Raw genomic sequence first — 25672 nt, 5'->3', positions numbered from 1 at the left:
TTAAGGTCTTTTATCTGGAGAAATGCATGTTTGTCCAAATTAAAACTTTTTTGTCAGGGTAGGGGGGCTATTTTTGTTCCAGCAGTGTTTGTGAAAGATTTCTCAATGCAAGATGGAAATTTTATCAAAATGAAGAAAAGATCCCAACCCCTAAATAACCTTGTGGTCACTCACCTGGATGTGGGAGAGTTGGTCTTAACAGGCAGGTGCCAAGGCCACTGGGCTGACTGCTAATAAGCACTGTGATGAGGGTCTTTCTCTTTCTCTGGTTGTTCATGTAAAACATCGGGGAGTCACAGCTCCATTCTAGCACTTTTGCAATGGTAGATTTCATAGGATAGAAAATATGAATTCCCCTTTCATCACTCCTTAAGGCTATTCCAGATGACAGACAGAAATCTACACTAAATACCAGTCAATCTCACTTTTTGGCTTTCTTGCAATGGCCAAAATTATCTTTGCTACACTAACAGAGTCAGTTCATTCCATTTCAATGGTGTGAGACTTAGACTATACTGTTACTTATTGCTTTGGACATTAAGGTTGTCTCTGAGCCCCAGCAAGGGATGGGGCCTGCAGCGTGCTGCAGTGTGCAAAAACAAGTAAAAGACTGATTCTCTTCTAAAGTGCTAGCAATATCTGATGTTTCCTTCCAGAGCTGACCTAAAATAAGGCTGCAGTGGTAGCACTATGTTGTAGTGCAGCTGAAATGTCGTTCTTCATACAAAGATGTTTGAGGTGAGGAGGGAGCGCTGTTGTGTTTTCATTTTTTGGTAATGTTCAGTAATTTATGAGACTCCCCAGAGCTGTTGCAGTTTTTCAACTCCCTATTTTCTGAACTTCTTTCTTTTACTATTTTCTCTTTTTTGCTGACCTTTCAGCACATCTGGATCTTTTTGATTTCTCTCTATGCGAACATTGTCCTTATTTTTCTCCCTGATTTTTCTCAAAAAGTTTCTCTATGCTATTATCTGCAACTTCAATCTCTGCCTGTTTGTTGTTCCTTTTCTTTAGCTGCAAGTGGTTTGCATGGTGGTTTCTCCCGTCATGTTTTTATCAGGCTTCTACCAGTAACATTCCTGCATTTGCCCTTTTTCCTCCAAGTTTCTATTTGCCTTCTCTATCTGCTCTGCATGTTTTGGAGCTGTTGGATTTCTCGTAACTGCAAGGTTTAGTTGCTTTTTCTTTTTTTTTAAGGGCTGGGTTTCTATCTTATTAAGATGTAAATTTCTCTTTTCTTCCTGATTTGGATGGTTCATTTTTAAAACTTCTTTTTAATCAAATGAAAGGAATTAAAAATGAGGAGGGAAAGCTGAAGAATATAAATTCCAGTCTTTTTTCTACCACAAGAAACCAAGAATTCTTTCTATTTAAGACAGTCACAGATTTTATCATTGTGACTGGTTTCCATTAACGTTGTAAGTAGAAAGACATTTAGTAAAGTTGAAAGCTGTCTCTTATGTGATGACAGACTTTGCCTGTTTTAATATTTTTACTGGTTAACTACCAAATCCCGAGTCTACCACTGTCTACAGCCAACATTTAGTATTCACTGCTTCGCTGGCAAGAAATGTGACTTAGAAATATATCTTCCTTACTAAGCTTTTGGAAACATATAGTATTTTGTGTTATAAAAACGACAGTTTGAACATGTGAAAGAAATTGCTACAGCAAGGCCTCCTTGAGAGAAAGAAACATCAGGAATGTGCAAAGCATCAGGCAGGGAGTTTGCTTTGTAGTAGCCTGCCTTGTCTATACACAAGAGCATCTACTTGAACTAATACTAATGTATGCACTTAAAGCAGGATGAACTGGTTATATAGATTCAGAAACTGCTTAAGCCAACAATAGCACCATGTTGAGATGCAGTAATACCAAGTGGGATTTTGTTTCTGGAAGTTAGGGCCTGATTTACTCCTGTTGCAACCCTTGTCATTGTTATCAGTGGACAGCATTCAGTTTGCCATCTGTTTCCATACCCGGCAGCTGCTCCCAGCTCTCACCTCATTCAACTGACTAAGTGGGAGCAATGGATGCTAAAAAAGTTTCACTAGGTTAGAAAAGACTTCAGGATACATGTAATGTGCCAAACTGTCATGTTCACATTTATCTCAATGTCTGACCTATTTGATTCTACAATAAAAAACACACATCCTTGGAGATACCTTATTTAGTATTCTTCAGTGTAAGGCATACTGACTGGACTATTTCCCATTCTAAGCCTAGGTCTAAACAGAGGATGGAAAGTACTACCAGCCCAGTTCCGTTATGAGGAGATAAAGTCCATCTGTGAGAATTATGCTGGTAAAAATGGCCATGTAGATAGAGCTTATCTAGCCAAATAGCTCTGTTTCCAGCACAGATTATTCAGTGGCCCGAGTGTAAACCACTGCTGGCTACTCAGCTGGTCCTGGATGACTGATTCTGGTGGTGTGGGAAGCTTTGGGACTGTATCTGCCTGCATAACGCCAGAGGGTTATAGCTCCACAAGCATCTGGTGTACTCAGGTTGATGTGGCCTGAGGGGATTCAGTTGTCTAAGGCTAAGTATCTTGTGTCATTTTTGATGTTCTATGGTATCTCACCTGGCCTCTAGCCACCTCTCCAAAGCGGCTCACATGCCCCACAGGTTTTGTGTCATATCTGTAAACCGCATGCAACTGTCATTTCAGGTGGCTCTACACACATACTTAGGCAACTGAATCCCTCCTGTGCTCCCATGTGACTGCTGAGAATGACAGGAGTCCACAACAGACACCTGGCCCCTAGCATTGAGCAGGCTGGTATGGAAATCCTTGGCATTTCCGTGTAAACCTCTACCCATACAGTGTACACAAGTCCTTCTGCTAGAAGGGCTGGACAGGAAGCATAGTGGTAGGAATGAAGCTTACCATCGTCTCCTTGTCACCTGACAGAGAAGAGGGTGAATCGAGATCACTCTTCTCACACCTTTTCTTTCCCTCTTCACTGAGCAAGGCAGACTGGAAGCAAGGCAGGCTTCTCTCCCCAGACTGCTGACAGACAATGGCAGCAGCAATGGAAATACTTCAACTATTTTCCTCTGCCAGTGGAATGAGAAATTTGTTCTTTCTGGCTCTTTCAAACTTTGGCTTCTCTACTGCAGGGTCAGTCCGGCACTATTGCTATATGGAACATATTTCCTAGGAGCTCAGTGAAGCTATCACAGACCTCTGCAAATAGGCTACTTAGTGGTTGCTAGATGGTATCAATTTTAGATTACTGGCCAGACAAGTCAGATCTGAATAGATGACTGAGAGGAGAGACAACCTCCTCCCATGATTCATTTCCTACCTGCCTAGATTTTTCTTTTTATAATTTCTTCGGAGGCCTTTTCTGTTGCAAAAGTTCTCTGATGTTCTTCTGCACTGCTTCTTTCCTCAGTATCTGAGCTTCTGAAAGTCTCCAATATTATTGTAAGTTGCAAAAAGAATCAAGGCGGGGCCATAAATCAAGCTCTGAAAAATTCTCTTCGAAGAAAGGACTCTCACTCCCTCATTCTTCAAAAGAAACAGATGCCATGGCCAGCAGAATAGGGAGCACCACACCCAGTCCTAGACTTACCTGGAGACATGTATCTCCATCCTGATGGCATAACCTCTTCCTCCTTTCCCCGGCCACAGCTGCAGCACAGTCATTCTAGCAGGGCTTCATCCACTGCCGCTTTCCTGTGTACTGTGCCTCAAACACACTCTCAAGCCATGCTGAAGGCAGGCATTCTCAAGCCTAGAGACTTGCCGGTAGGAACTGAACACAGCCTCGGGCTGCCCTGCCTCACATCTTGATTTGCTGTTGGGCCTTGGTGCTGACGCAGTCCTCTCCAGTGAGCTCACGACTAACTGACAGGACGGTATCATGAGCACAGCAGGCTAGTATCTCCAGGCACGGAGTCTCCTCCGAGCCAGGCTTGAGAAGGCTCAATAAAACCAAACATTATCTAACTTTTCCTGTGCTCAGACCTGTTCTTTTGGCTTTTAATCTCTTGCATTTGCTTCTATTCAGATACAACTGTTACTAATTTCATTCTTAGTTTATTATTGGGGAAAGTCTGCCCTATTTAATTATGAGAAACAGAGAATCCATAATATATTCAAAGCTGTAAAAACTTAATCTTGAATAATTTTTTACTCTGAGACAAATGTCTTTATGACCGATCTATTCTTTCAATCAAGAACACCCATTTGGTTTATTTTTAACATTCCTTTCATTATATTATGAGTTTGTCTCCTGATTGATCTTTGTTTTGAAAGCAGATTTTAATAGTGTTATTTCTAGAGAAGGCTTACAGTATCATACAGTTAAGGGAAAACATGAAATTAAAACGCATTAAAGCACATATTCTAATAATTAGACCTACAGTCACAGTCAGCTAGAGGATTCTGCAGGGAGAAGTTACCACTAAAGCTTATGAGGGAGGAGTTCATAGTATTTTGCTTAATAGAGCAAAGAAAATATATTAATAATTACATTTATTAATATTATATACCTGTAACAGTCTGTGAAAAAGCTCCTTTCCCAAACTGCTCTCAAAAGCCATCCACACACTATGGAGAATCTCAAATTTTGGCATTTTATTTTGTTAACACTAAAACATGTTAAAATAAGATTATTTGAGATCAGTTCTACATTTGTCCTCAGTGTGAAAGATTTTGAGGTGCTTCACATGTAGAAAATTTACTTTCATCCTGAGTCTTCCTCTGCTAAAGGCCCAGTGTCTCCTCTTCTAGGGCTGGTGAGGAAACAAACTGCTCCCCTCCTGGAGTTAACAGCACCTGCTTGATTCCCTGACGACAGGATCAGCCCCTCTCGACAGAGCAGGGCATTTTTGGCATTAGCTTAGCATGTATGAAAACTGAAAGCAGATAGGCTGCACAGACCCTCCCTCTCAAGAAAATTGTGTGGGTTCTTGGCAGCTTGTATTTCCAGATCAGTTTTTTCCAAAGTATCAAACTAAATGAAGCCTAGACATAGGGTGTAAGTAGCCATTTGGTATGTTTTACAGATTGCCAGTCTGCCTTTGGTAGCCAAGCAGCTTCTCCCAGTTACACCTTTCCTACTTTAATCAGCAGTGGCGTAGATCCCTGTCTGGCAGAGCTCTGGTGGACTTACTCCCACTTGCATCTTTCTGACCAGACTTGCCACAGATCCGGTCCACAGGGGAACAAAAGTGGCCATTTTTAACTCTTAATACATGTGTTAAGCCAACTTGCACATAGCGGTTAGGTTAACTAAATGAATGTATTAAGAAAGTATTATCTACAGATAAGGGCTTGATTCATCCCACCGTGTGCAGGAGAAACAGCTCTACTGAGGAACAATTCCACTATAATTTTGTTCTTTTCCACATTAGTACTTCCTAGGTCCTCCACCAGCTTTCCAGAAAGGAATGAGCAAATTGAAGAGCTGCAGTTGCATTCATTAAATATAATCCATGCCAGCCATTGCAGCTCTGTTTGACACTTACTGCATAGACAAACATGGTATCAAAAGTGCTGATTACCTAAGAACTGCTAGGTTGTTTGGAGTTTAGAAACAAGTTCTTATTTAGATCAATAATTAAATCTCTCTAAAATCACTATCTTTTGGTAATGCTCAAAGCCCATTTCTTGCTTTCTAATATTAACTGTATTTGCACCCTTGGTAAACATGATATGCTTATGTCTTTTAGGAATAATCACTTTTTTAGCTTTTATTCAGCCCAGGAATAGAAAGAACCCTTACAGCAAAGCTTTCACTAGCATATTAACAGAAACTTTGCAGAAAGTAGTATAGAAAGACATTTTGAAAATCTCCAGGCTGTTAGAAGTAAGAATTCTGCATTACACAGCTCTCTGTGAGATCATATGATGGGGGGAGGTTCAAGAACTTTGATATAATTGGGTATCTCTGGATGTAGTGCATGCATGCAAATTAGAAGGAAAAAAATGAAAGAACAGAGATCTGAACCTGGATGTATATGCTGTAAACTTGAAATACAGCTGTGTTCCTGTGCTCCTGACTGGACCATAAGTGAGATAGCATAGGCAGGTTATACTAGACTCTGCAGGCAGGCACCTCCTGGCCCCACAGAGAATTAAGAAAGTAATTGTGTAGAAAAGCCTTTCATCCTAAAATGATGACCTTGCAAAGCCTTTTAGAACACTAACAGAAAGGCAAGCCTGTAGCATCGGGATCAAGGACTTTCTAAGATATATTTTTCCTCATCTCTTTAATCTGATTTCTCAGTAACGAGGCTGAGATTCCAGATAATCAAAATATTCAGTGTTTTTTTTGTCCAGTTGCAGTTGCATTCAATTTAAATATTTGGGGTTTGGCAGGGAAGGGCGGAAGGGTGGAAATTTTTCACTTTTTTTTCAATCCTAGACCCAACAATCTTTTCTCTATTTAAAATCAGTGAAATCACTTAGAGGCTGTTACCTTGGTTGGAATCATGCTGGACAAACAGCCTGCCCTCTGACTTGGAGGAACAAAGAAGCAGGGATGGGGCACCTCATGGGAGCTCTGCATGGAAGGGAGGGCAGATGATGGCCCTTTCCAAATGCTGAGGTTCTTTCCCAAGGCCAAGATGGGAAGGAGAAGCTGAACCACCCAATGGCTGCTACATTTCAGAATCATTTATTTTTCATTCTGTGGGATTCCAACATCTCTAAATTGTGTATGGGCCCAATCCTCCAATGAAGTTCAGATAATGTTGTAGTTCCTTTTTTGCACCTCCTGGGGAATTCACTAATAATAAGACTTTTAGCATCCACCCACATGTGGCACTATCAGTGAAAAACCACACCCACAGCTATAGAGTGTCATACAACATGATTTGGCAACTATAGAAGGAAAGTGAAGAATCTGACTGAACAATGAAGATTTAGGTAATGCTCTGTAATTGCCCAAATTGGAATCTGATCTGAACACGGGTTAAACGTCTCTGTTCTTGTGAGCCTGGGCCACGGATCCAAGCTGACCTTTAGTTCTGCAATGTGGCTGGGATCTTCCCTTCTTAGTTGAGCAGTGCCTTGGCGGCAGGTATGCTGAATGAGCAGTTCAGGCCTGGGACTATCTGGACTTTTGAGTTCACGCTGGAAAAGGATACTGCCCTTGTTTTTCAGGATTCCTATAAGCCTGCGTTAGTAAACACAGATGATGGCAATTATGACTTTGGGAGAATTTTGGCACATTGGAACTGACCGTTTTTCTGATCTAGAACTGAGATAGGATGAGAGACCTTTATCCCCTGGCTGAACAAGAACATCTTGAATCTGTTTATGTGTGTACAAAAAAAATTAATTAAACCTCTATGGGCTGGATTCCTCAAGGATGATAAAGACTCAGCTGGCTTTAGAATCCTGCACAAGTGGGATAACCTGGTGAGCTGTCTGACTCTTGATAAAATTGAAAGGCAAGGTTGTGGGGCACATGCAATAAAATGTCATCACAAGATGGGGGTCAAGTCTTTTCTGGGCATAGAAGAGGTACTGAATCACTCCAGTTTATTTTACCCACTGGGTGATTTTCACTTTGTGTTGCTAATAAAGTCAATACATTTTAACTTCTTCTTGGCATTTAATTGACATTCCAGAGGCCAGAACCCAATCTCCGCTACGATGAGTACGGATCCTGACTCAGTGGCAGTCAAACATTAGAGTTTAAAGAGGATTAATAAGAAATCAACCACAGAAATCAAACACTGCTTTTTTAGAGGAGGAGGGTGAGGAGAGGGTGAGCCCAAGCTATCCTCTGCACAACTGAAATTGGGTGATGCTTGTATGTAAAAGTGGTCTGGTTTAGACTGTGAGAACTAACAAGTCACTGCTGCCTCCTGCTTGGTTCAGTATCCTATCCAGGGTCACCTGGAGCTCAGGAGCTGAGAAAGGATGCACAACTCAACTGAGACAAGTAGCTGGTCTAACCTCAGGGTGCTTGACGCATTTGTACTTTCTCTTTCACCCCATCATTCCCTATACAGCAAGATGATGATGACAGTAATCTCCAAGGGGGTGGATTCAAAACCCTTTCCCCAAAGAGATCTATGCTTGCATTTCTCACATCTTGGCTGAGTGTCTTAAATATTTAGTAATGTATGTGGGTATCTTTTTCAGTGTTGTAAACCTAGGCCAAAAATAGTTTCCATCTGTGATTATATGACTAACTTGATCTGGGACAACTTTTGGGGGGCAAATATTTTATTCACAGAAGAAAAATAATTGTCCTCCCCTATTAAGAAGACGGGAGGGAAGAGGCTATACTGCTATAGGAAATGAGCCAGGAGATCATGTAGACAAGGTTAGGAGTTTGCATTAATATATACCAGCTTTTCCCAAACTACAGCTTGAAAAACTTGGAGCTCTCCTCTCCATCTCCTCTTGTATACGGTCATATACTTAGCTTATATTCTGATCTCCAGGAGATAACAGAGTCACTAATGTATTCTCGCAAAACTAATATGAGGTAATGATTATCTAAATTTTACAGATGTAACCCCAGAGACACAGTACAAGTAGATATCCAAAATTTACAATGTCTTTCCAGAAAAAGAATTCAAACGATTTGACATCCTGCTGCTGTGTATCATAACAACAACACTATTTTGGGGGTTGGGGGGGGGCCTTAAACCTACCAGCTCAGATCGCCTTATACCAATTTCTGAGTGTGGTTATGTTACATAAATGCACTGGTAGCTTCACATCATTAGTGAGTTTTTGTTAATCACTTTGTTCTGTGTAACTTAAATGGTAAAAATATTAGTCTTAGTTTTTAAAAGGCATTTAAAGTTAGGCTCCTAGGATCATATTTAGGCTTATAAATAAATAATCCAATTTTCATGTGCTAGGTTCAGCAGCTTCTCCTAACATATGTGGTTGCAGCTGGAGACCAACTTGTTTGAAAATCAGCATACTTACTTAGGTGTTTAAATGCAAACTTGAGACTAGGATTTGCAAGGGGAGTTAGGTGCCCAATTTCTGTTGAGAAAAGGTTTAGGAGTTACATGAGCGCAACTTTTAGGCATCCATTAGGAAAATCTCAGCTTTGCTGTAAATGCCTCCAGATTCCTTAGATTTCATTCATTTGGCAGTCAGGCATCAAGTTCTGTTGTATGATCCGAAAAATATTTGCAGAGTTCTGTATAACTTGTGTAGTCTTTCTTTGGAAAATAAATAAATCATTTAAATGGTAATGCTCAAATAGCTGGGCACATATCCAGATATAGTTTGCCTAGCTTAGTGGCAAAAAAGTTACGGCACACATCCTATATTGTCAAGGACACTGAATGTTTTGGCTGCCCTAATAGAAAAACAATAATTCAATCATGTATTATAAAGGAATTTCCTGGAGAAGCTTGGCCCCACTCAATCATCCTATTAGATTTTTCCTTAATGTGGAAGAATGGCACATTAAATTCATTACATACATTAGACTAGCTACATTTATTTCCAGATGGGTTTCCATAAAGTGGTTGAAAGGACTAAAAAAAGACATTTTGAAGATGCCTTTATGTATAATTCATATAGTACAGTAATGACACCACAATCTTACACCACTGAATGCTCTATAACTCTTTCTCACAGTGGAAGGACACATTTAATACAACTAGCTGTAAGTATTTTATAAATCAATAATAATAGGCCCACAGAGCTGGGATGATTGTTTTATTTTGCTGGCACTGGCCCACAGGACAACAGTATTATGCAAAGGCAAGGGAGGATGCGTGAGGAGATAGTTATGCTCATATACACTATTTCCCCTTTCCTTCTCTCCTCTCTGGAGTAACTGTTGTAATGTTACACGTGTTGATTCGTCCTCAGCAGTTCTGAAAGAACTACACCTGTTGGCTCCAGCACATTAAATAAATACCCAATTAAATGTTTCTCTATTCATAGAGTACTGAGGAAAATGCAGTTCAAAGTGCTCTGCCGCAGCCCTACAACTATCACCTAAGTGTTTCAGATAGCTTTCAGATGGAGAAGAGTTAGACCAATATCAAAGCTTTTGAAAATGGAGCTGCAGAACTAACTGCCTTTATGTAACTTTAGAAATTTGACCTTCCCAGAATACAGCCTTGCCCACTCCACTAACCAGCACTGTCCTGACTAAGGGCCTGGGACTGTGCTCCTTGAAACCAGCCCTGTGCTCCCATCACAGGTTATGAGGGATGGTCCCTGCAATGAAGGCCTCTAAGCAAATGCAAGAGAGGTTTGACAATTTTGCAGAGTTGATATTGCTTTTTTTCTGCACCTCTAGCTAAAAACCCTTTTCTTAAAGGTTCTTAAAGACTAGAACCTCCCCCATTTGTGAAGACAATCCTATATTGCCTTTCTCCCAACAGCAAATTCACAACTGTCAGCCACCTTAGGCAGAGCTCTCACTGTTCATGGGGTACACTTTCATTTCTCAGGATCCTTTATATGTTCCTACCTGACAGTCACCTTTATCTTATGAATCTGCCAGGTGTCCTGCTGCCTCTCTCCAGCTCTGTGGCCTAGATGCAGTGGGTCAGCCAGATGACCAATGACCACTTCACGCTGGGGTCCCAGGCCATAAAAAAAATTGCATTTCATGTCATAACCAAGAAGCTGCACCTGTAGGTGTCATCTACTGAAGCAGCAGGTTGGTAATATCCACCCACCCTTTCTACCTCATCCCATATGCTCAGGCTCAAGCCCATCCTGGGACACTCCTATGTCACCTATGCCCCTCCAAGGATGCCCATCCCCATTAAGTGCCACAACATGTGAGTCTCAAGGGGCAGTTTTTCAATAACAGAATCAGAGATTGGCACTATTGCTCAGTCACAACTTACGTTTTAATAGTCTTGAACCCCCCCCCCCCCCCCCCCCCCGGCAGGAATTTCAAAGTAGAAATATTTGGTATGACATTTCAGTTCCTTCCCATCTCATTCAAACCAGATCCAGACCAAGGTAATTGTCTTGATCACAACCTCCCTCCTACTTGACACTGAACTGCAGAATCCATGGAGGTTTCCAAGCAATATTAATACAATGGTGCAGGTGCTGTATGTTGCTTTCTCAGCAGCACAATCAACACTATAAGGAGTTAGTAACAACATGCTCAGAATTAAAGAGAACTGCCAATGACACTTCCTGGTGACTGATTTGTTTACACCACCAGGTTGTACCATTTTACCTCTCTGTATTAGGAAAGCAGAACTGCCTCTCTGGAGTGAAGATTAGCTTATCATGGGAGGCTGGAGTATATTCTGGTACAAGGCACAACACCTGCTTTGCTGGTAACATGGCACACACATTGCAGATATGCAAGGATGGACTGGCATACCTATTTCCATTAAAAAATCACCCCTGAACTGAAACTGAACCCTGAAGTGTGGTAACACAGGAAACAGCTAAAGCACACAGCTTTTCCATTTACACTTTTGAGTATACATAGTGACAGACCCAAACCAGACCAGGACACAGCTATGACTCTGAAACAGGGCAAAGCAGCTGGCCACACTCGGTTAATCTGGGCTGAGTGCTAGCTTACCTGTACTCCTTTCTCATCAGGGTTACCAGAAATGTGGAAGCTTTATAGCAGAACTCTTGATTGATGCAGATATGGACATGTTTTACATTATACAGCTCCCAGACATACACCAAGTGATGGCAAGTAGTCATCTCAGCTGCACTTAGTGTTTTGCAAGGCTTACCCTTCTTGGATCTTGCACCACAATGTTTCATGTTGTTACAATGCTTCAGAGGCAGAAGGCTCCAGTATTTTAGCAGTGCCAGTGCAAAAGGTTTTTCAGTCATTTACCCTGAAGTGTCCCCTGAAGATATTCCTGGATGCAGCTTTGCACTCCAGTACATACCCGTACATGATATGCTATCATGTATTTCAAAAAGTTCTACATTTTAGGTATGTGCAGACGTGTTTCTGCTGCATTCATGTATGTGATATAGGTATCACTTTCATATGTCTACAAGATCTGTACCTTACTGCTGCATGTGCAGGTCTTCTGCATACCTAGAAATTATATCAGAAAGATGCACGTGCCAATATTTCTCAGGAAGGAGTCTGAATTGAGTAAAAACTGGAAGACAAGTCAGAAATTGTGATATGCCCAGAAAGTACCACTACACACATTTGACTAGTGTGTCACATTCCTTCCAGTGACGATGGCTGCAATAGATCTGCAATAGGCAGTCCTGCAGATCTGCACATACAGAATTGGTATGGAAGGTCTCTTGGGTGTCCCTCTCTACACTGCTGGTGTAATTTGCTCATAACATAATTTAGCATGTGTTTGGACTGCCTCTGGAGGCTTGGAAAATGTTAAAAACATACATATTTGGTAAAACTCTGGGTTGCCTAATGTGTCAGAACATTGTTAGGAACCCGTAATGAGTTTTGTCCTGTCAAACAGAACCTTTCCCCCGTTAATTTCTGCCAGGTTTTCCATAGTCCCAAAGGCGAAAAGTCCTCATCTATCAGTTCCAAATTACTACAACTGTAAGGTTGAGAATATCGTAGTTTATGAAAACTCAAAAACTATAAATGGAGGATCTTTTTATAATGTTTTGCTATTTGGTCTCCTGCTGTGCTGAATCCAGTGTCCCTGCTCTTAAAGCCATAGGTCCTTTGTTCTGCACTGATGAAAACAGTTTCATACAATTTGACATGTCCCACCGGGGCAGCTCATTGTAATTGTATTAATCATTCTTTCCTCTAGACTTCCAATATCCCTAATACTGTATCTGTGTTCATAGTCATCCTCCATCTGTAAATTTGTAAGTGCATAATTTTCTTTACTTTTCTTAAAAATGAGAACCCTCCCTTCCTCATCATTTATGATATCCAGAGCAAAAGTGAGGAATTAAAGATAGAGACAATTCGCCTGGATATGTCCTTGTCTTTCTGTATACCAATTAACTTAACACTGTTTACAAGAAATGGAGAAAACCTAACAAAAAAATGAAATCTTTACTACGTACACTGTTAAAAGTAGGTAATAAATTGTTGTTCTTGCCAAAGAGAAACTCAGTACATTTTCTGCCTAGTACATTTTCCAGTCTTATTTTTGCTCCATAACTAATATCCATTGCTGGAGAGCATAGCCTCTCTCTGAGTAAAGCTCTCACAGACATACTGAAATTATAGACTGCATCCTGATTTCCCATATGTTAAAGATATACAGTATGATGCCAATTACTTCAGGGGGAATGACTCTGGATTTATACCACTGTATCTGAGATCATAATTTGACTCCTTGTGAGTAATTGAGGTCATGTGTCTTCCTTTTAAACCTCACCACTGTAATGCCTACGCCTCATGCTGGAGGGTGAGTAGCTTGAACCATCCCAGATGACTGAGTCATGAACATTTTTTCTAGATGAATACATGAGAGTTTATATGAGAGCAAGTAATTGCTCTTCGTATGTGCTTGGGATATTATTTCATTAAGCAAACTACTCCCTGGTCATGCAGAAGCCCTAAAGATCAAGCAGCTGCTAGTGCCAAATTAAGTTTTCCTTCAGGTCAGAGCACAAAGTCAAAACTCTTGGGTCCTTTTTCATTAACTTACTCAACTGGTGACTATGAACAAACTCTTTAGCATCTCTGTGCATCAGCCACATACCTATAAAATGGAGCTAAAGCTAAAGCTTTACTTTATGAGGGAAAGGAGATGTGAAAGTTAACCACGTAGGGCCAACTTTTGTCCTTTTGCTCATATTGAAATAATTCCTTATTCTGTGTTCCTTAACTGTTTGGCTCCATAACTTCACTGAGAAAAGTGTAATTTGATGTAAGTTTATATGTTTACCCCTGGCTCTGAAAGTTGGTAACACACTCTGATACTCTCCAATGAAAGCTGTCCTAAAAATACAAAGTGTTCCTGTGATTCAAGTTCACTCTTTGTTTGGTTACAGATTCAGCATTTCACTTCTTTGGCTTATGAGATAGGTTGTTATTACAACACTCTTTCCCATCTCCTAACACCTACTTAAAAAGAAATCACTTCTTCTGCTCCCGTATTCAGGGCACAGCAATCTATTTAAACTTTCCTTTCAACAAGCAGGAAACCATTAAAATCAACCTCCGTCCCTCTCCCCTATGAGGGAGTGCTGTCTTGTTACGTTGAACCTTTACAAGTAAAGCCTATAGCATGTCTTTAACTTTACTTTTCTTACTCATGAAGGACCTCAGCTTTGAGACTGAAAGGACTTCATTAAAGCCATGAGCAGCACGCGAGCACAGGGGCATGAGGGAAGATGGAAGTTCCCCTTCCCATGGAGAGAGTTTTAGTGTGCTCACAGTAGGGAGTTCAGGCTTTAGATCAAGACCTTTGCACCATGTTATATCAGTGGGACCCTTCAGCATAAAAACACTGTATTAAGGTAAAGCAGCACATTATCAGGTATGTTTATATAAATACATTAATTGGAGAATATATCACACCCGTTTCATACATGTGCAAGTACCTATATAAAGTATAAGGCTCTGGAGGTCGTCTTCATTATTTCTTCTCTCAGTAGTAACTTTTCGTCCTTATAAGTAACATTTAAGCTATTATAACCAAGGCTAGTGATAAAAAACTTTATTATTTAACTCCCACAGCCATATAGATAGTAGGCTGCAATAATAGGGGACAGGACCAAACTGAAGGGAATTGAGCCTCAGTAGATACATACCCAGCACCCGCAGCACACACACACACAATGGGTACCTCTTACTTTCTCTTCATGCATGAGCCTTAGGGTCCAGAGCCACCAGAACCAGATGTGTTCCAGAGATCTATTAGCACACACACTAAAGAGCATGTTTATGATACTACAAATATTTAAGTGTGGTCTCTGCAAGTGGGAGGAGAAACTGCTGTCTCCAAAAGCTTGTGGCCCCAGGATTTCCCTATCTTGCCAACCTCCATGCATCTCCCTGAAGCTGTGGGTTTGGTGGAAAGGCTTCAGATAATCATCTGGCATCTCTTATTATGCTCATAAAAAGAACTGGTGAGAACTCCTTACATATCATCATACATATTCAAGGTTTCACAGGACAATGCAACACTTCCAGGAAAGGAGAGAGAGCATGTAGTTGACGCTAAGGTGTTCTGGGATTCATCTGCCAGGCAGCATGTGAAGGGGTAGGGAAAGAAGGATCCTGCCAATATGTCTTAAAAAATTCTGGCCGCTCCTTGCCATCTTTGCTTTCTTGTTAGGAAAATTCAGCTTTACTGATGTAAAATATGGTGTGACTATGAAATCAGACTGATGAAAATAGGATTTAAACTTGATATTCAATCTCCTGTTTTGGACTGATAAATGGCTTTCCTGCAATATGCCACTTTACAGATGGTCACCTTTTCCCCTAGCTTGAGCAAGAGCCAAACTGAGCCTCTGAATCTAAATGTTTCCTGTCCCATAGTTTATGCCTTCAACTGAAAACAAGGAATCAGATTCCCTCCCTCAGGCTGAGTGGCTTCTTACTCTGTAAGTAACTCTACTGAAACCGATGGGGGACTACTTGTGGAGTTAAAAGATGTATTGGCATGGCATAAGGGTGACTGACTTTGGTTCCAAATATCCACTCACCTTGTTTGTTTATTTCTGTATTAAAAGCCTCTAACACCTACGGTCGCTGCAGTATGTTAGGACTGCGGTGCAATGGCTGAGCTTTGCTGCCTGCTTGGTTCTCCCAGGGTGTGTAAAGAAAGTCGGGGTCTGGAATGATGGAGCCATTCTGTCCAGAATGGCAGCGTGTATTCTCTAGTGTTTTTTTGCTTTTCTTCCTCCCTCCAGCCAGACTTCCAGTCACCCTGGGAAAGTGACATAGGACATATGCTTCACTTGGTTGCCCCTTATTAAAAAGAAAGCAGCTTTTCTACGAGTAGAGTGAAAAAGACAGATTCCATCTGCATGGTCTTGCTGCTTCTTTTCCTGAGCGAAGTCAGCTGATTAACTGGAGTACCTGCTCTGTATATCCTCTTTGCTGTTACATGTAGGTACATGAACACTTTCTTTCATTTCCCATGACATTAATGTAGCTCTGCATGTAAGGATGTAATGCCATTTCCCCATGACATGAATATGGCTCTGCATATAAGGAAATAAAAGGCAAAAAGGAGCTTTGCAGAAGAGCTCCTTGTGTTATCCTTTAGCCTTCGCTAGAACTGGTTGGAAATTTCAGAGAGGAAAAATTTCCACTGACAAAATTCCAGGTTGATTAAATCAAAATGAACCTCCCAGCAGAAATCAGATGAGTTTCTCAGGTTTCCGATGAGCTCAGTGGGTTGGTAGGCTGCTGCCGAGCCTGGTAACTGGGAGAGCCTTAGCTCAATTCCATTAGATTCACAGCTCTGTTAGATAACTGGGTGTTAGTCACCACTGTCTTTATCTGGCTAGGTCACTGCAAGTAATTCATCAAACTGATGTAATCCACACCAGACCAATCTCCTGGGTTGGGTGAGGATGCTCTAAGGCAATACTCTCCTCTTGTAATGAAGCTCCAGAACTCACCAGTCCTCTGCTGTTGAAAATACCTGTACCACCCTGGACACCCCTGCCTCCCAAACTGGTTCACAAGAGGAAGAAACCCAGTCAAAAAAACACACTTAAAAACTAGTTTAAAACACTCTAAGGTAGCAAGGAAGAGTTCAAAGACAATAAATTTTGGTTGCCTGTCACAATTTAATTACACTTTGTGCATAAAATAGAGTCTTCATACCTCTATGTGTCTGGTCCTATTCTTTCTCCTCCCAGGCTGTCATCCAGCTTCAGGGCCTCTATTGCAGTTGGCTGATTCCTTATCTAGGCTTTCTACCAAATCTCTTAGGCCCATCTTGTCCCAAGTTCTTCCCTCTCCATAAAATCCCCTTCTTATCCAAATCCTCATGTGAGCTATTCCTTTCTTGTCCCAGTTCCTGCCTCCTTTGTGTTCGTATCTGGTCACCTCTCTTCACTTGCCTAGCTGGATGCCACCAAGGCAAAGACGAATGAAAGCCCAAGAAAGACAGGCTTTTTCCTTTTAGTTTTGGGGAGTGGTCTGACCCCAGCCCACAGCAACCAAAAATGGTAACTAAAACACAAGTCTGAACCCTGGTTCCCCAGTGCTGGAGTATTTGAGGCTGGTCTGTAAATGGCTTGGGAACCACTGGGATGTTCTGCTTGCCTAAAAGGAAGAAATCTTAGAAGAGTCCGATTATTAATCGCTAGAAGTCTCTACTGAGTATATATGATTTTTCTTTCAAATTTCTTTCTTGAAAAATAGATGAATAGTTTTATCCTTTTTTCAGCTTAAGGCAGAAATCTAACATGGAAGTTTTCAGCTTAAATGATGAAAGTTTAGTAAAGTCATACAGAATGGGAAATAGGTCCTTCTCCTGGAAAGTACTGAGCAACATACTGGACATGCAGTGGGACATTGTTGCAGTGCGGGATGGACCCAAGCTCAGCAGTGTTCAGCAGAGCCTTCAACTGGTGAGGAGTGGTGACTGGTGTCAGACCCTCCAGAGCACTGCCTTTAGTGTATAAATGTGTATGATCTGGCCTGATGTCTCAGTGAAGTGAGGTTGATTCCCGGTTTCATGATGTTTTCTGTGTGACTTTACCAGTACCTCCTTCACCTTCCCTTTTTTCTCACCTCTCCATAAAATCCCAGTCTTATCCAAATTCTTGATGTCAGCTTCTCTTTTCCCTTCCCAGTGCCCCAGTTCATCTCTTCATATCAGATTGCCCTCTCGTCCTGTCTAGGTGCAAGCCAGCAGAGTAGAGGAAAGTATTCACAGAAAAGAATCAATTTGTCCTTTTACCTGTTACCTCTTTCGGTCACAAATCTTCAGAAGCAGACCTGTCTCTTACTGTATGTCTATGCAAGTGTCCAACACAGTGGAATTGACCTAGATAGGACTGGTCTTTAATGACTTGGCAGGCACTTTGTTTCTAATGCCTTTTAAAATATATAATACATGGGATGAGTCTTTTTTCCCCTGGATGATGGGCAGATCTGCACTGTTTTCATGGAAGAGACATGGAAGAGGGTGGTGATTACCTGGGCATTTAGCATCAGCTGCAGGGAAACACTGAGTACCTGACTTGGCACCCACTCCTGCCTGCCTCCTGGTGTCCCCCAGTTCATAAGCCCAGTTTGCTTGGAGTTGCTCCTGTTCCATGCTGACCCTGATGTGGTATCATCACTCTAAAAGCCTCAATTTCTTCCCTTTGATCCTGAGGCCTCTTCCCCCGTGAGAGGAACTTGCCTGATAACGCAAGAAAACACCCTGTGTGTGTGTTCTTTTGCTTTTATAGACAAGGGGACAGGCATGCTATGCTGACTTAGGAAAATGAGCTAACAATCCGCCATTAACAGTATTAATAGGGAAAAATAATATTTTATTTTCTCCAAATTAGGAGGGCTTTTTGGTTTGTTCTCATAAAAGTCTTCTGGTGCTCTGAAATGGATCAGTAGTGACATCCAGTGGCCACAAACATTTATGAGATGCCTGTTATTATTTTGGGTTGAAAGAGAGTAATCTGGATTTACTACCTACTTAAAAACCTGCTAAAAGCATTGTGTATGCAGAAATCTTTATGCCATTTTTATAACTACTACTGTCAAGGGAGTGAAGAAAAACAGCAAATCCACCCAAATTAGCTTTTCAAGGGCTAGTGCAACAACAACTTTTCTTTGGGACAATTGCTCTGCTCCAACCTACATAATGAAGTATGTCTACTCCCATTTGGGCTGGACTTTGAAAGAAGTTTTATCCACTCTGTCAGGTATTTTAAAGTCAATAAAGTGGCTATAGGTTTTAAGGAAGGACTTTTATTGCTTTTGCAGGTTGGCAGCTTGTTTTTATAAGTATTGTCAAAGGACTTTGTGAATCTCAGATGGATTCTATTTTATCTCTTTGGCTTCTTACACTTCATCTGACCATGCTGCCTGAACAAAGGGACTATCTGCACTATATAGATTTGTACAGATGTCATGATTCATATACAAAGGAGTAAGGGAGCTACTAATTAAGCTGTTTTTCTTTTTTGGAGGGAAATATGTATGAAATATGCAGTTTCCCAGTGCAGATACAGATGAAAACTTTCATAGCATATTTCCAGTGTTTTAGTAATGGGTCTAGCTAAACCCTGCCAATTTGGACTGTACGATTCTGGTTAGCCCTAGACCTAGGCAGTCCAAATCCGACTTGGCAATCCTACATCACAAACAATTTTGTCTTTTATCATATTAACATACTGTTCCATACTACAATGTGCTAAATTCAGCAAAGGACATATTTTAAGCTTTCAAACAGCTCAGTAACCTTGAGCACAAATAGGAGCCCTTTCTTGGATTGGAGCCACACTGCTTTTCTTCTTGCCTGATCCAGGATTATAGAGTACCTTAGTTCCTGATCTAGAACATGCACCAGGCCACAGACTAGTGAATCAGCTGTTTCATACAGTTCAGGGAACTTGCAGAAGAACTTGTTTATCTCAGGACATTAGAAAAATACTTAACCAGTCTAGCTTGCAGTCAGGAAAACAGCACATCATGAGCAATGTACAGAGTACTTTTTACTTACTAAATGTGAAATAGGAAATACTCAGCTCCCTCTATGAGACAATAGGCCTTTCTTTACTAAAATGCTGATGCTGTGATTCTAAAGAGTAAATCCACAGTAAAATACTGTTTCTCAGTTGATCTCACTTGCAATTTAAGAAGTTAGATTTACAAACTCTCTGACAGCCTCTTGCCTTCTGTTGAATTCTAATCTGAACTGACTGCTGCGGTTCAGTTCAGGGTTCAGAGAGATAATCAAGTTACTGTTAGTTAAAGAGTTACTGTGTGTTAGTCAAGGCTGGGGGCTCAACCACATGCATACTTCTAGACCCTCACAAACACAAGGCAAAAACGCATTATCTTAAATCTTTTTCACTGACACTTAAATGAACACATTTTTCCTCAAATAGGGGGCAGGCCAAGAGCTTGTGGCTCCACTGCTGCTTAGTAAGTAACTCATTATACTGCAGCAACTCACTCACTCTTGAGTCTTGAGCTTTGGTAATGTTCTTGCTTATTTTATGACACTGGTGCACTTCTTTGCACTTGAGCCAGGGTATTGTGTTCAGGCACCCAAGCAACAAATTTTGCACAGAGTTCAAACCTTTAATTCATAGCTATGGGAAGTGTTGGGGTAAAAACTCTTTTCATTACTCAGTGTTTACATTTAGGATATGGGTGCTTTGGGGAGTGACAATATGTACGGAATCTAAAAATGTATGCGTTGAAACTAAAAAGTAGAGGCATTTAAGCTAGCCTTTCAGATCCTGCTGATACTTCATCTGATATGGTGGCTTAATAAAACATCCTACTTGTCTGCTTAGTGTGGTTGCTTAAGGACATTATGATGACTGACATTTCTAACATGTGACCTTTTGTTCTGTGATTATTATAAGGATGACTGTTACTTCTCTTCTTCTCCCATTTTCAGCAATGCTTGTTTACTTACTTAGCCATGCTTAGGATTAAAAGATGCTAAGGCTACAAATAAGACACAGATGGCAGTAGGCTCATATTGTTTAATGGTAAAGCACAAAATACTTATAATTATTTACATTCAGCTAGTACTTAATCATACGGTAGATTGTTCACATTAATTTCTAGTGGAGGGGGGTATCTTCAGAAAATCCTCATTCTGCTCCTTTCAGAAAACTTTGGGATGACTTCCTAATTAATTATGAGTATTATATTCAAGGAATTTACTGATATTGCAGGAATGAAATTACAGTCTCTCTCCTAATGTGCTGAACAGACCAATAAGTTCATCATTATCTAGAAGTTCTAGAAGTATCAGAAGAATTTCCTGATAAGGAAACAGAAGGGGAAAGTTTTAGATAGTGACTATCTCCATAGATATTCTGCACTACCAGATATAAGCCATTACCTGGGTACCCTGCTGTAATAGGGTCTGAAACACCCTATGAGCCAGGAGAGAGTTAACACATTGCCATTAATAGATGTCAGGCTTGTCTATGCATCTGAGGAAGATATTAGACTGAAAGGGAGGACTTAAAAGTGGAGAACCTTAGATAATTGGTGCTAGGTTGGTGGTAGAGTAGGCTGGTTGGAAGGAAGGAAGAAGGAAATAAATGAGCAATCCTGGTCTGTAGCAGAATCTCTATGAGGTAGTGCAAGTCTAGCAGGGGCTAATTGTCCTGCCTTAATAGGATTAAACTTGGCTGAGTTCAGAGCAAATAGTGAGATTTAAGAGTCTGTAGGTTTGGCAGTTCACTAAGATATGAAACCAGAAAAGGGACGGGGAGGGTGTTTTTTTTTCTTTAATCTTCAAAATTTCTGGAAGGTATATAGTCCTTATGTCATCCACCTGCGGGGGGGGGGGGGGGGGGAGAGGGGGAATAATATGGTGGTAGAGTGGCAGCTGACTGGGGCAGCTGGAAGCTGAAAAGAGAAAAGGGCTGATGATTGATCATATAGTGACGGGCTGCCCTGGAGTGAGGTATATTTGTGCGGGTGTGCTTCTGTCTTTTGCTAAGCCTTGAGCTCCCTAGCACTGTGGGGATGGATTCACTACAGCCCTCTGCTGCTGGAGATACAGAACATATAGATTCAGTCCTTCTGCGTGTGGAAGAGAGAACTACTTTGTCTATATTGTCAGCAACTACTGGCTGTATCTTGTTTGGGGTTTTTTTTTTTCCTTCTAGCAAGAAATAAAGATGGAAAGATGGACTCCTTTGAGCTTCCTTGAAAGTAAATCCTGTAAAGGAAAATGGAGGACTTTTTTCCCCTGCTAAACAACAACAAAAAAGGTAAATAAATGTTATAGCATTACCTAGCTCCACTGACAATGCCAGCTTGTGCTGAGCTGGATGTGGCTGAAACAGTAAAACTGCATAGATATCTAGTTTCATGTAGGTGCTTGGAACACAAGTACTTCAGCAATGCAGGGGCAATTGTTAACAACAGAATGACTCCAGTAGCACTGGAATTCACCCTTTGCCTCATGTTCCTAACTGCACATGAAGAAAAGAAAACAGTGTTCGTGGTGGGAGAAACAATACCTGGATTGTTACTTTTTCCCTACAGTTTTTTTTTCTTCCCTCTGCTGGAAAGCTCTCTCTCTTTATACACTGGAAATGCAAACAATACATAACAGTATACTCTGAGTAGTTAATGCAGCACTGAAACTAACTCTATCTTGCAGCCTGCACAAGGGGCCAACGAAGCAATTGCTCCCAGTGAAGCAATAAGAGAAATACAAAAGGGCTGATATGGTACAAAACTATATATTAACTTTTGCTAAAGGAATTTGTGCAATCTGGCCAGAAAAGTCTCAGCTATTGAGACAACTGGGAAGTAGGTTACTTGCTTTGTAGTCCTGTTGCTAGAACAAGTGGATCTCATGAAGGCAGTTGAGGGTGACTGGATTCAATGATGATTTTAAGTGGACCTCTCACAGGCTCTTCTGAACACAGACAAGTGTAATATCCACTGGATATTTCTTACCTTCTCTCAGCTGTCCCCTTAGGACCTTTCCCATAGAAAATGATTCGTTGTAGCTCTCCTCACTATCTACAGATGAGGAAACTAAACTGAGTAGTGGGAAATGTACTCATGCTTTTAAATAAATGGCAAGAAATCGGGGTTGGGCTCCCTGGTGAAGGTGGCGGTTGCTACATCATTAGCCATAGATGAAAAAAGGAATTTGATGCTGCATATTTTTTAATGTGTGAAGGCAAGTTTTCTTGTGCTATTGTTCTATTGTTCTAGCTCAACGTTTAATAAAGGGGCAAAAAAGGAGAAAGCTGAAAGTCTTCTTCAGTGTAATAATTGCCTGGGTTTGCCCACACAACTCTAAAGCTCTCCTATTACCATCAGTAAGTAGTATTGAATCCAAGCATATAGACAAGATATGATGGCATATTATCTCGCCTGTGAAGGAATTGCATTTAGGTTTTCCAGTATTCCTGTGCTGCTAGATTTGATATGACATTACAAGAAGTCTGGCTGGACAAATCTTGACAATATGTTCTTTGCTGTTCTGTTCTACTTTCTGACTTGCAGACATTAATCTGTTCTGGAGAAAGTATGGGCTGGCTTTGCACCTTTTGTTACTCAAGGAAAACTAAGTTTCATAGCCTAGTGCCCTAAAAGTACTGTGAGGATAAAGTTCTATACTATTTTTCTCTTCAGGCCATGACGACTTCTGTGTCTCCAGAAAAAGCTGTACAAAGAATCACACTTTTTTGTTGGTTAGTCATTGAGGCTTTTCATGTGTATGTAAGGGTACAGGGAACCTGAGGGATTCAGCTAAGTCTCTATGTGGTTAACTGCACAGGCACTTAAGTAATGACTTGGAATGTATCCAAGGCTTAATTTAAAAAAAAGAAAAAAATATATGAAAAAAAGATTAGATAATGTTTTTTTTCTTTGATTATGACCATCTATGACTATGTGCTTTTTCATCCACTCAGTTTTGTTAGTGTACAGTATCTCTTTAACAATGGCCTGATTGGATCTATGTGACCAGCAAATCTTAGTAAGTTACTTGCTGGCATTTTCATTGCATTTACAAAATAACAGGCTATGATTATCAAGTTCTCCTTCTGCTACTTCATCCAAGTATGCAAGAACATACATACTGTCAGTCAGACCAAATCAGGACTTGATAAATTTCCTTAGATGAGCTAATAAGCAAGCAGGTGCCAGCTAAAAAAGGATAAACCAAGACAATGTCAAAAAGATCTGTGGTGGTATTTTTTCAGACAAAAATAAGTGAAAAGAAATGCATGAGATTCATTGAGCATGAAATCTTCAAATGCTAAGGATCAGACCTTGGAAATTCTCATCATCCATCAGGGATTCTGGACAAGTGAAGCACTAAAGTACATTAGTAGTACTGCTGAAACTACTTACAGTTGGGTCGCATGTGTAAGCAATGGAATATGGAAAGGAGATGTGCTTGTATGAAGATACACAATCCTCAGAAAAGCTCTGAATCTGGAACTTTTAATGGTTAGAAACAGACATTTTTATATTGTTTACCAAAATCCACTGTTTCTAAATGTTTCTCCATCAGAAAAGGGCACTTTGTATTGCCAGTAAATGGAATAATAAAGAAGTGTGAAAGATGACTCATCAAACCACAGGGAAAGGAAATGCAATGTTAGCAACCACAGCACCCTCACTTGGCCCTGTGGTCTTTTGATAGAGCATAATGCAGTTTTCTATAGCAGTGGCCTGCAACAAGAGCAATGTTCAGCTTGATTGTGTAGATGAAGGTTAAGGGTATTTATTCTAGCTGTCCTGGACATGTCTACGTAACCTTTATTAAGAAGCTATCTAAACAGCTTGTAATTTTAGTAAATATGTTTATTCCAATCCTAAAGGTGTGACTTTGACGCTTAAAAAGCTAAGCTCTATCTTTTCAAAGGATTCAGGTAACAAAATACTTTCTGAAGATATGAAGCGACTTGGCTGAGGTGTTTGGTGAAAGGAAGAATTCATGTTATGGCACGAATCTTGGCTCAGAAGTCTAATAGTCCTTTGTCTCCATGTTTCGTACCTAAATTGTTACAATACTGTCCTTGAATGTTGGGATGGGTCAGATCCAAGGCAAAATCACCCTGCAAGCTACATCAGTTGCATCCAGATGCAGAATAAAACAAGAACAAAATGTTCAGCCAGAATAATGACTGGAGATAAAGGGCATGTTCTTTACCTCTGACTAAAACCGTCTGCTATAGATGATGCTTGTGGCCACCCCAAAATGCAAGCCAATCAGTTTGTGATACTATTGCCGACACTACCAGAAGCTGAAGGTTGGGAGGAAAGAGAAAGGAAGAGTAGATGGTATGTGGCAGAGTGGCAATAACTTGTTTCTAAATCTCTCTTTGTTGCCTCTGTGATTTCCTCCTTCACCAAAATTTGAATCTTTGCATGCTCCTAATAGTGACTATCTTGTGTTGTATGAACTCTGTCTCCCCCAGTAAATGGGTCTTTCCAAAAAAAGACACTAATAAGTTATTATAGAATAATCATGTTGACAAGAGTCACTGTAGGGGAAAAAAAAAACAAAAAACCTTGGTCTTGTGGAAGGGAATAATTTCCCTGTTTGGCAAGGATTTTACAAATAACTGGGTGTACAATTTACAAATAACTTGACTTTGAAAAATGTCCTTGACGGTGCCCTTTTTACCACTCAGAAAGCAGGCAAGCTCAAATTACAGCATCAGATATGCTGAGCAAATGGTGTAGAGGAAGTATTAATGCCCACAAACCTCCTGCGTAAAATCAAACACAGACAATTACCTCCATTATGAACCTACGCTGTAACCGGCTTTAGCTAGCAGCCTGTCCAGCTGCTGTTATGCATGGAATCCTGAACAGACCTTGCAGTTGGTCCTAAATCTTGAGATACTTTCCTCCTCTCTCACATGCTTTGCTGCTGTTTGTACCTACTGTATTAATCATTTACATAGCTGCTGATGGCTGCCCTTTTCCTAGAGATATGGATGGCTCAGCCAAATTGCCATTGACAGGCACCCTCCCAGGATTTCCCAGTAAGACAGCCAAGGGTATAAGTGAAAGGGGATTTGGTTCTGAAGACAGGAGAGCTTCCTGGATGATTGCCGTCCAGAACAGAACTGTAATCATCTGAAGAAATCTGTGCTCCCTTTCTGAAAAAAGGGAAAGAG

The sequence above is a fragment of the Dromaius novaehollandiae genome, chromosome 6 (assembly GCF_036370855.1).
Source record: "Dromaius novaehollandiae isolate bDroNov1 chromosome 6, bDroNov1.hap1, whole genome shotgun sequence".
NCBI lineage: Eukaryota > Metazoa > Chordata > Aves > Casuariiformes > Dromaiidae > Dromaius > Dromaius novaehollandiae.
The sequence above is the reverse complement of the archived record's forward strand: the minus strand, read 5'-3'. Positions refer to the sequence as shown.